Genomic DNA, 11,905 nt, shown 5'->3' with positions numbered 1-11,905 from the left:
CTGGAAGCATGATTGACCCTTGGCCAACCCCTGGGAATGTGACTCTCAGACTATTCTTTCTGTTAGTGATTGACCATGCTCTACCAACTTGTCAGCTTGCTTTGCATAAACATCAAGATTGATAAGGCGCACCTATTTTCATTGCTGGGAGTCTGAATTTCAGTAACCATGGCTGGTTAAATAGCAGGATATGCCTACATGATCAGAAACCTATAGAAGTCACAGACCCTGAGATTTGAACAGGCTTTCACAGGCATAAACACACCACACACTTCACTGTAGTTCTCTACCAGTCTAGCTCTGTAACATAAGCAAGTTATTCAATCTCTTTAAGTCTTACTTCTTTATCTGCAAAATGAGATTAATCATACCTACCTGTATTTAGGTGTGACAATTAAATGAGAGATGAATATACATAAAATATGTGGTTTAGTAGGAGTCTAATCAATTATAATGATCATTGTTATTGTTTCATGAAGAAAGTGTTTATATTTAAAGAAGACACATTTGATTATTTTAGGTACTGTGAATTAAGTGGTGAATATGAAATTGCTAAGACTAGAAAATATGAAAGACTTATAAGAGTAAAAGAGATGAGATAAAGTGATATAACTAAAGTCTTAAAGGAAAATCAATTTATATCACATGAAATGGTATGGCCTACAGTTCCATCAAACAAGACCATCTTTAAGGCGAAGAGCTAAAGATTCTTTTAAAGACCTGTTGCCAGCTTTGTTTATCCCTGTACAGGGAACCAGTATCTGACATAAAACAGCTATTTATTATCTAACCATTAATCTCTAAACTTGTTTGGAACCAGAGCTCTGCCCAGGCAGAAGTATTCTGCAATAGATGGTGACACTTTCAGCCAGTCAGAGCCCCTTCTTTGAGGCGCCTGAATGGGAGACATTCAGAAATGGACACAGTGACACAGAAGAGAAACACACAAAGAATTGCTGTAAGCAGAAACCAAGAGGCGTAGAATCCATGAATAAACAAGACTCGTGCTGTAGCAGAGACTGCAAGATTAGTTATTAACCACAGGAGCTAAAGCTACCAGAGAAAGAACTCTGAAGTAAAACACTGGGGCAAGAAGCCACTGGCACCGGCTTCTGAGGGGACATTGCAAGGGACTGCAGCTGGGCTCCAGGGAGAATGACAGACAGTAGAGTTCTCTTAAGTGCTCAGCGAAGGCCTCCTTTTCCAGAGGCCTGGCTGTACAGCTGATGGCAGGTCTTCCTATCGCCCTCTATTCTCAATGCGTCCTTATCACGAGCTCTGGAAGCTGAGATACCCTGAATGTGCCTCTGTGTCTTGCGAATTGGAAGTGTATAATTAGCATCCTCCGCTAATTGCACCATAGAGAACTTTGGCTTGAGTGACACAAGGAAACACACTCCTATTGCCCAACAGATAAGCTGAATCTGCCTTGCAGTGGCACAAGAGAACCATACTTGCTCCCACTGACTCATATTTTCTCTATTTTTCTTTACCAGTGTCTCTTTATTATGTGTAAATTTATAGTTTTCAAACACTCTCACACTCATTATCTCATTTTATTCTCATGATTATTTGCGGGGAAGAGTGGGCAGCAGAGCCATGAACAGACCGCCCTTCCACAGTTGAGGTAGATTTGGAGACTTGCACAAGGTCGAGTGGCTAGTTAGGGATTTTCTAAGCTCAGGAGGCTGCTTATTACAGCAAATGTTCAAGGACAGAGGAAAGCTGTAAAAGCACTGGGCCAAACTGATTTGAAGGAGAGACAGACAAACGGAGGATGGGATGTGCATACAGCGCTTCATGGTGGAGTCCACTCGTGTTTATGACAAGTGCACATCCTGAATGTCCACAGGTCTGGGGCCTCCCACAGTCCATCCAGTTTAGCATTTGTCCCTCCTCCTTACACTCTCGAAATTGTCCCAATTTGAACAATAGTCTATATGGTCCACTCTGTTATGAACTGAGGTATTGTTAGTTCATAAACAGAGAAAAGATAAAAATCTACTTTTCTTTATAACTAGGGCAGAAAGGCATATTTAAGAAAATCTTTGAGAAATTTGTCAATAATGTAGGTTTCAAAGTCAAAAGGTTTTGTCCTTACTTAAGCGTTCCTTGAGCATTTCAGTACATGTTTCTGCAGGCTGAGTAAAGGAGTCCATTGCATTTGTGGTGTGGGGTCAAGATTCTGTTCTTTCATATGAGATTGGAACTACATACAGTTGCTTCTTGTTACTTGGACAATATTAATTGTGATATCTTGAACTATATTCAGAAAGACAATTTCTCAATAGGTGGAGATAAACATATTTAAAAGTGTGATTTTTATAGCAGTCTAAGTTATACATAAAGAAGCGACTGAGATTGTCTGATTGTAGGAGCAGATGTCTGGGCTCACATAATCCTTTGTCCATGTTTACAGAAACACATATTTTCTTCATCTGTGTGTCACGAATTAGAAGTCTAATATAATCACTTTTGCCAAGATGACTGTTGATTATATTTACTTTGGAATCAAGTCAGTGCAGATCCTTATCATCTCAGCTGTAAATAATTATAATATCTAATAGTTCTTCTTCAGTTCATCTTCAAACCAATCCATTCTATACATTACCAGAAGGTTATTTTTTTTCTAGAATACTGGTTTTGTTATCTTTGTATGCTCAAAAACATTCAGAGTTCCCCTTGCCCCATGTCATTAAAAGAAATTCGACTCCCTCCTCTGAAAGACTTTCCAAGTGCTCCATTAATCTCATCCTATTTCTTGTAACACTCCTATGGTTCTACTATTGATAGTTTTCATTTTTGCATTTGATTATATACCAGCCCAATATTGCCACTTAATTTTTTCTTGGTGGTAGAATTGAAAGTCCATGGTGATAATGTCCTCTTTTATTTTTCTGTCTCAGGCACAGATGTTTGATAGCTGAGCTGCTAGACTCTAAGCTTCTCGAACACGGGAATTAATCAACTTGTCCACAGAATTTAGCAAAGTATCTGATACCAAGTTCATGGTCAATAAATTATGAATTGAATGCATTAAGATAGGTGTTTAGTATATGAGTTAAATAATTCACCTTTCAGCAGATGTTGCTAAATTTTAAGGCTTTTAAGGCTTAGGTTAACAATTAAGCTGATATTTATATTTTCAAACTGTAAAGGTCTACCGTATGCTATTGTAAATTCCTGAAATTTCCTTTTCACTTTTTTTAGGAGTAGTTCTTTGGCTAGTCCCAAATTCTGTGTTTTCTTCTGATTTTTTTTTTCCCACACATAGTTTTTTTTTTTTTTTTTGGCTGTACTCACAGATGATGACAATGGTAAGAACAATGGCTGACACTGACAGAGTGCTTACTATGTGCCAGGTGCAAGGGCTGAACACTTCACATGTATTGCATCTATTAAGATTCATGGCACCTCTAGGAGGTAGGAAATGCTATATACCTCCATTTTACTAATGAGAAAATTGAGGGAGCTTAAGTAACTTAGTCAAAAATCTCACAGCTACCAAGTAACATAACCAGAATTCAAACCTAGGTGTTTTGACCATTTCGATGTGATGTCATTAAGCTTTTTTCTGTGTCGTTATATAGTTTTTGCAAAGATAACTTTACTAAGTTTTTAACCTGAGTGCCAACTTTTTTTTCCCCCACAAATAACATACATTTTCTTTCCAGCAGAGTGGGCTCCTGCCCTTCCAGTTTTCTGATAGGCATCTCCTATACTTATTAGATTAATACATTATTTTTAACTAGAAAAAAGAATGTTTGGGCTTTAAAGCTTCAAAACACAAGCTTTGACCTTATTGCCAAACTACTCAAAATCCTTGAAGTTTTCTTTCATCAAAGAAATACCTTTTAAAGTTGCTCCTGTGAAGCATGTAGCTCTGCACAGAGCAATGCTCGGTGTTAGTTATTCTAATTACTGTTATCATCTTCTATGTGGAAACAAAAATAAAAGATCAGAAGAAATGCACCAATAAGGTACAAGGGATTGTTTAGGATTATAGTGGATATCTGCTGTTTTTATCTGCCAAGATTTTTTGGTCTCTCCTACACTGGGAAGAGCATCATCCCTTCTTTTGAAGACTTTTCCCAAATGCCCATTCTGTGTGATTCAGGGCAGCTGTCAATTGTGGAACTCTATTCTCCAGGCCACACATATGGGTGTGTATCCCAGCCAGGACAGTCCCAGCGCTTCCCTGGGGTTTACCGATCCATGATGAGAGAGAAAAGCCATTCTTTCTTCCGAGGAAAATGAAGCAAAATGAAATTAAATTGTTCATAATTACATTTACTAATTTATTTGGAAGAAACATTGTTAGATCTCTGATTCACATCATTCACAAAAATAATTTCAACATAAATCGGACTGAAAAAACTACAAAAGTATTAAAAGAAAAAAGAAGAGAATGTAATTTAGTTAAAGGAAGGACTTTTTAAATGTTATATAATATGCAAAATCCATAAAGAACAATGATAGATACATTTAATCTTATCAAGTTTTTAAACTTTTATATGACAAACATCATTGCAAATAAAATCTTTTTATTTTTTATATGTGCAACATATGTAACAGTCATTGGATCAATATTCAAAATTTATAAAGCACTCATAATCCTTAAGTAAGAGACAAACAGCAATATGAACAGATAATTCACAGAAGAGGTAATACAAGTCATCAGAAGCATATGCAAAGATGCTCAATTGTACCACAAATCAGGATAATGCCAAAATACAAACTTCAATGAAATACTGTATCTTTATTCACCCATAATATTGGGAAAAAAATAAAATTTGATAATATTAATTGTTAGCAAATGTATGGGTAAAGGGATTTTCTCATGCACCATAAGTGGTAGTTAAAATTCTATAAAATTTTATGGTGCAATTTTAAAATTTAGTGCTCATACCTTATGACCTAGAAATTTAAATTATAAGAGTTTATTCTAGAGAAACACTTGCACATTTGTACAAGGAAGCTTATTTAAGGTCAACAATTGCAGCATTGTATGTAAAAGGAAAAACGTGGAAAATAGTTGATCCACCTGCCATACATAATTATGAAGCAATCTTAAAGGGTTACGTTTAAATATTTGATATGGAAGGATCACCGAGAAACATTGTTATGTGAAAAAGTGAGTTATAGAACAGAATGTGTTGCATAATGACACCCATGTAAAACAACAACAACAAAATACAACATATCCACATGTCCATGCAACATAGATATATATATGATATAAGTATGATGATGTAAATATAAATGTAAATGTGATGCACGCTATAAGATAAACACCAATCTCTATAAGGAATTATGCTTAGAGGTAATGGTTGAGAATCATTTTCAGTTCATTCGAACTATTTGAATTTTTATAATGAGGATATATCCATTTAGTGCTTGTACACTTAAAATTAATAATTCAAAATAAAAAGAAAATATCGAACATTGGTTTTTATTTAGTTTTTAAAAGGAATTATTTTATTCATGAAATCAGCCTCCTTCAAATGTGGGTGCCGCATCGCTGCTCCTCCCTGTTTTCCCTTGCTTATTCTCTTACCCTTCTGTTGACACCTTGGTTATTCCAGTTTCTTCACTATAACTCTAAAGTCTCCAATCTTGATCCTCATCAAAGCCTACCCATCCTTCAATGCATTTCTTCAAGTGATTACCTAATATGATAGATTAATTCCCTATGGGGGAGCTACAGTAATAGCTTAGTGTATTATCTCTCATAGACAAATTGTGTACTATAAAAGGGATCTTTGGTGCCTTATCTTAAAGAATAGATTCATGGTATTCACTAATGTGTACACTTCTGACTTGTACAACTTATTGCACGTAAGTTAATTTTTTTAAGAAAGCAAGCTGAAGACAATAGGAAGTTCCCTACTACTAGAATATTGCCTTAAGGAATCTAATCTTAAAAGTAAATCTAGATTGTTTATTTCCTCAACAGGTGACAAAGGAAACTGATTCATAGACACACATAAGACCCACAACTCTTCTAAATGTTTAGGGAAGTGAATCTTAAGAAAAGACTAGATTTCTAATTAATCAAGCAGATGGGAGCTTAGGGTATCAAGTTTTGCTCCAAGTATTAATATAAAGTGATCTTATTTCTAACAACTAGCCAAGAAGAATCTCTGACTCAGCTAAGAATTGGAACTGTATTTGACCATATCTAGTTTAGCTATAAAGCTAGCTCAGCCCATTTCTGATTTTAAAAAAAGCATTACTGAGATGATTCATCAGCCAAATGCTTTCACAAGAATGAACAACTGATTAAGAGAAATAGCTTGGTTGGTTTGTGCTTCATTTACAGGTTTCTAAAAATTGCCCTTTCTGTCAAATACCTTATTTCTCTCCTGGATTTTTCTATTTCATAGGTACTTCATGTTGCTTTAGTATGTAACTATTAAAGGAGATCAGATTTAAAGCCAATGAACCTAGTCAAAAAAATATTACAAAGGCCCAGAAGGCTAATCTTTGATATAAGTCTTCTGCATCTTCTAATAACTTAATGTTTGTGTTTAGAGTTACCAGGGATTTTTTTTTTTTTTAATGTGTGGAGAAACAGAAGAACTGATCTACCCCAAGTTCTTCAGTGTAGTTATCCAAATAATAATAACAATAATAACAGTAACAACCACCACCACAGCATCAGCTTTAACAGAAATTCTGTAATGATAGTGTCATTTAATGAAGGAAGAGTTGCTCTGGAGTATCCCTGTTTCTGCTTGGAAGGAGCACAGTTTCTCAACCTAAATATTTCTGAGCTCCAATTCTGGATCGGCTGTACATTTAATAGTTATATGATGTTGAGCAAGTTATTTAACTCCACTGAGCCTAAGTTTTCCCTACCTAACAAGTGGAGAAAATAATCTCTCTCGTGATTTTTGTGAGTTGGAAGTGTCTTCATGCCGTAGGAGTGTCTAGTCCATAAAAGGCCACATGTAGACATGTGTTCTTTCCCTTGTCCCAGCTGGAAGACTGTCCTGACGCCTTTTCCTGGCAGCATCCATCTCTTCCCCAATCCACGCACGGGAGTGCTGCTTTTAGACTGTTGCAGACTCAGCTGAGGAACAAATATTTTGAGCTTCCATCTCTTGCTGCTCATCTCCTGCAGAAGGAGGCCACATCTTTTCCTGGCTGATAGAAGAGCAGTCATGGCTAAAAGGGAAATCTAAGAGGATTTACATGAATTACATGGACTCCTCAAAATGCAAGCTGCTAACTCCTCTTAGAACACTTATCGTCTCATGAGAAATTTGTTTCCTACTTCGTTCCTACTTCGTTACTTGTTTCCTACTTTGTTACTAAAAACTTGTCAAAGAGAATGAAGAATCACTCTCAGAAGCTCCAAGTTGAGGGAGGATCATGAAAGTGCCCTGGCCTATTATAGAAGGAAGCCCTGGGAATACTAAATGGTCTCATAAAGGACCCTCTGGGGAGCAGGTACTGGGAAGCACTGAAAGAATTTAATTTAATTGAACTCCCTTTGAGGTGAAGAGGCCAATTTAAAGTAAGAGTAGTAATTTTAGCTCAAAGGCCTTGTGACTATCGTCGCATGGTGGCACAAAATTATCCTCGGGATCCCTTGAGGGCCAGGCACTTTGCTCACCTTATGGAGGCATTTCCTTTATCCTCTTCCGGCCTAATTAGGTCTCTCTTCTTTCCATTCTTCCTTCTTTCTCCCTCTAAACACAGAAATAGGCACCCTTTCCCAGTCTCTTGTAGAAAGAGTGATTGCTGATCTAAATAAATGTTTCCAAAGTATATTCCATGAAAAGTCTTCTCCCGCCCAGTGTCTGTCAGTTCTCTCAAACAACCCAGTACATCCAGTAACCATTTCCCAAGCTTATCTACTGGACTCCTCGGGTGAATTAATCAAAGGATTGCACAACTTTGTTGTGTTCAGATGCGATGTTCACAGGTTTTTTGTATTATAGACATTTTATTTGCAACATTCTCCCTCCAAGCACGTTTTATTTAAAGAAAACTTACCAGCAGGTTATTTTGAAATTTTTCTGATTCTACCCTAGTTACTGTCCTCCTGCAGAGAAAAGGATCTCCATTACAGAAAACACAACAAAACAACAACAATGAACGTTAATTCTACTTTTGCATCTGAAACTGGCCAGGAGAGTTATTAACCTGAGTTCACAAGTGATCAGCAGCATAACTCAAATTAATGCCAAATCCTTCCGAGGGAACATTCAGTTACTGGAGACCAGTAGGAACAATTCCATTTTAATTTCTTTTCATAGTTATGGCAAAGATTCAGATCACTTGATATTCTTGACTGGAATTTCCTTGTTTGCCATTGGAAGATGATGGGAACATCATGTTGGGAATGGGGGGCTATGGGCCACAGCTGTCCTCTGAGAGGCACGCCCCACTCCAGGGAGGCCGATGACTTTACACCAGGGGAAAATGACATCCACTGGTTTGAGCTAATAAGATGGTCTCTCTGTGAGGAATAAGAGAGCAACCAATATGTAACAGACTGTCCCTAGCTTATAAATTGTGAATGACTGACCTTCTCCAGTGACTCATAGAATGAAGTGACTTATATTTCTTGAACACTTCGTAAACCATTGCAAATATACTTTCTGAAATACGTAGCCGCATGGAAACATTTATGCAGTGGTACACAAAAGAGAATTCTGGGAAACAAACTGGGGTGGTACTCAGAAATACTTGGACAGGAATGAAGCCTTGGAAATGCTGGGAACAGAGCAGTGTGAAAGAAGATAAAAGTTACCTTCATGGGAAAACTAAATGTCTAGGACAAAGAGATCAGGAAGCAAGATTCTGAAAAATCCACTGTGACACAAATAGACCGAATCCCGAATTTCCTGAGACTATTGTTATTATTACTATTTCTGAAGGTGTCTGAGTCCGAAAAAGATGCAAGAATTAATTAATATAATTAAATTAATTCAAAATATCAGAGATTATTTTTAGCTGTGGCTAGCTTAAATACAGCTTTTCTCACACAACCAAAAAAGAAAGAAAGAAAGTAATCAAAAGTTAAAATAGCTAAACCAAAAGTTACTCTTAAAATTACATACCACTCTTCCTCTTCTCTATCTGAACAATTGGGTCCAAAATCACCAGGTGAGGTCAGGCAAGGTAGGAGGTAGGTGTCCACACAGGTTAGGGTAGGGACATAGCTGGGTGTCAGAACCTGACTGTATATGGAGGCAGTCCATTTTAGAAGTGCTGGTTTGGTGTGAGTGTTGAGCCAGAGTGAGGTTGGAAGGGTGTCTCTGTAGGAGGGGAGCCCAGCTTGGGGCATGGGAGCCTGAGGGAGGTGAGGAGGACACCCATGCAGGGGTGGGGGCAGCAGGAGAAACAGGAAATAGGTTATGTACAGAGAACTAACTGATCAAATGAACAAATACTTGAAGGGTAATGAGAGCAGGTTTCTCACCATTGGCGCAAGCAGTCACAACTATGATAGGAGGAGAACAAGAATAAATTGAGTCTAAATTAGTGATATTGGTGTAAATATGTTTTTTAATTGAGATAGATGAGAAAGAGAGAGAAAGGGAGGGACGGAGGGAGAGAGGGAAGGAAGGAGGAAGGAGGAAGGGAGGGAGAGAGAGAGAGAGAGAGACAGAGAGAGACAGAGAGAGACAGAGAGAAAGAGAGAGAGAGAGAGAGAGAGAAAAAGAGAGAGAGAGAGAAAGGGAGAGAATGAGAGAAAGTCCCTGGCTCTGTTCACAGAGAGGTCCTGGAAGCAATGATACCCTCAAACCTAGCAAAGTGATGAGCACACCAATACCCAATCTTAGTCTCTAAATACATTCTCCATCTAAACCCAGCGGTCCCCAACCTTCTTGGCACCAGAGACCAGTGCTCCTATGAGAATCTAGTGCCTGATGATCAGAGGTGGAGCTGAGGCAGTGATGCTAGCGCTGGGGAGTGGCTGCTAATAACAGATGAAGCTTTGCTTGCTGGCCTGCCGCTCACCTCCTGCTGTGTGTCCCCTTTCCTAACAGGTCACAGACTGCTACTTGTACGTGGCCCGGGGGTTAGGGACCCCTTGTCTAAATGGATTAATGGCTGATTCAACATCTTTTTTTTTTTGCTGGAAAGTGAAGAAAAGCTCAACGACTATGGAGACATGTAAAGTACATAGACATAAGGGGCTCCCATATACCAAATCTGGGACAATTTGGGCGCCAGAATAAATAACGATTGTAACATTAGGACCTAGTAAATCAAATAAGAAACAATGAGTGTATACTGAAATAAATGAGTGAATGAATAAATTGAAAGTTTGGTGAAGAATGGTATATTTATATAGTCCCACTCCCCAAAACACACAGCAAAATACTTATTAATGCTAAAGAATAAAAGTAATTTTACAGTGGAGAAGCTTAGCAGGTTCACCTTAACAAGGGATCGAAGTTAATATTATTAGGAATAGAAGAATTTGAATTTGTTATCTAATACTATGCAATGAGAACATATCATTTCTGTGACATTTCTCTCAAAGATGTGTAGTCTGAATATAATCATGAGGAAGCATCGGACACATTAACATTGGGGGTCATTCTACAAAACAAACAACTAGCCTGAAATTGGATATGTCAAGGTAATGGAAATCAAGGAAAGTAGGAGGAATTGTTCCAGATTGAAGGACACTAAAGAGATGTGACAACTAAATGCACGACGTGTTTATAAAGTGGATCCTTTTGCTATAAAGGACATTGGGGCAAATGACGAAATTTAACTGAGGTCCAAAGATTAGATGATAGTTATGTATCAATGTTAATTTCCTGATTTTGATGAGATCGTGGTTACGTAACAGATTAGTTTTGTTTGTAGGAAATAACATATTAAAATATTTGGGGACAATGAGGCAATAATTAGATTACTCAGAAATTATTCAGGAAAACAATTTATTGGTACTGAACTTGCAAATTTTCTCTAAGTTTGAGACTGTTTCAAAAATGTTAAATAAAATAAAGTAAAATATTCACACAACAGCAATACAAAAAGGATTCTTCCATCTTTTGGTTTTTCAAAGACTGCCCAAAGGAGAAGAAAGCAAGCTTGATTCAAATAGACTTCATCAGCTCCTATAGGTTAAGTACCTATAAGAGCCTCAGATGAAGCTCTTCAGTGAGGACAGATGTGCTCATGACCTGATTTGCCTTCTCTGCAAAGTTTCTAACCTGAAGTTTTTCATCTCCTTACCTCATTCTATATCTCACGGGTGACAATGGAACAGTTTCTCTTTCCTTTATTTTGCCAAGCTATGAGACCTGCTTTGCCAAGGCCAGACCATGATCAGCCATGATTAGGAAGATAACTTTTCAATCAGAAAAACAAAAAATCTCCACATACAGTTTAGTAAGGTTGGTAAAATCAGTCAAAGTAAGTAGCTTTCCACTTTTTAATTAGCAAAAACACACATACGTTGGAAAATAATAAAGATTATACTATAAGAAGTAGAGTATCTTGGATAAGAAAGAGCCCAGAGTCTAGAAGGAAACTCCTAGGGAACAAATCCTGACTTTGTCACTTTCTAATTATGGGACCTTGGGATGGTGACTGGCCCTTGCCATGTCTCAGTATTCTCACCTTTGAAATGGTTTAAGATTAATACTCTCCTAAAAGAGTTCATAAATGTAAAGCACTTAGAATAGTAACTGTTAGATAATAATTCCTCTGTAAGTATTAACTATTGTTAGTATAATCTATTAAAATTTAAAATATCTATACCTTATGATTTAGCAATTTTCCTTCTGAGCTTCACCTCAGAGAAGCAGAGGAATGCCCAGGTACAGGAACATCCGTTGCAACAATGTTTATAATAGAGAAAAATGTAATAACTGAAATATTCATAAATCAAAGATTAGGTAAAACATAATGACATATTCCTACCATA

This window comes from Pteropus vampyrus, unplaced genomic scaffold (assembly GCF_000151845.1).
Source record: "Pteropus vampyrus isolate Shadow unplaced genomic scaffold, Pvam_2.0 Scaffold24, whole genome shotgun sequence".
Lineage (NCBI taxonomy): Eukaryota > Metazoa > Chordata > Mammalia > Chiroptera > Pteropodidae > Pteropus > Pteropus vampyrus.
The sequence above is the reverse complement of the archived record's forward strand: the minus strand, read 5'-3'. Positions refer to the sequence as shown.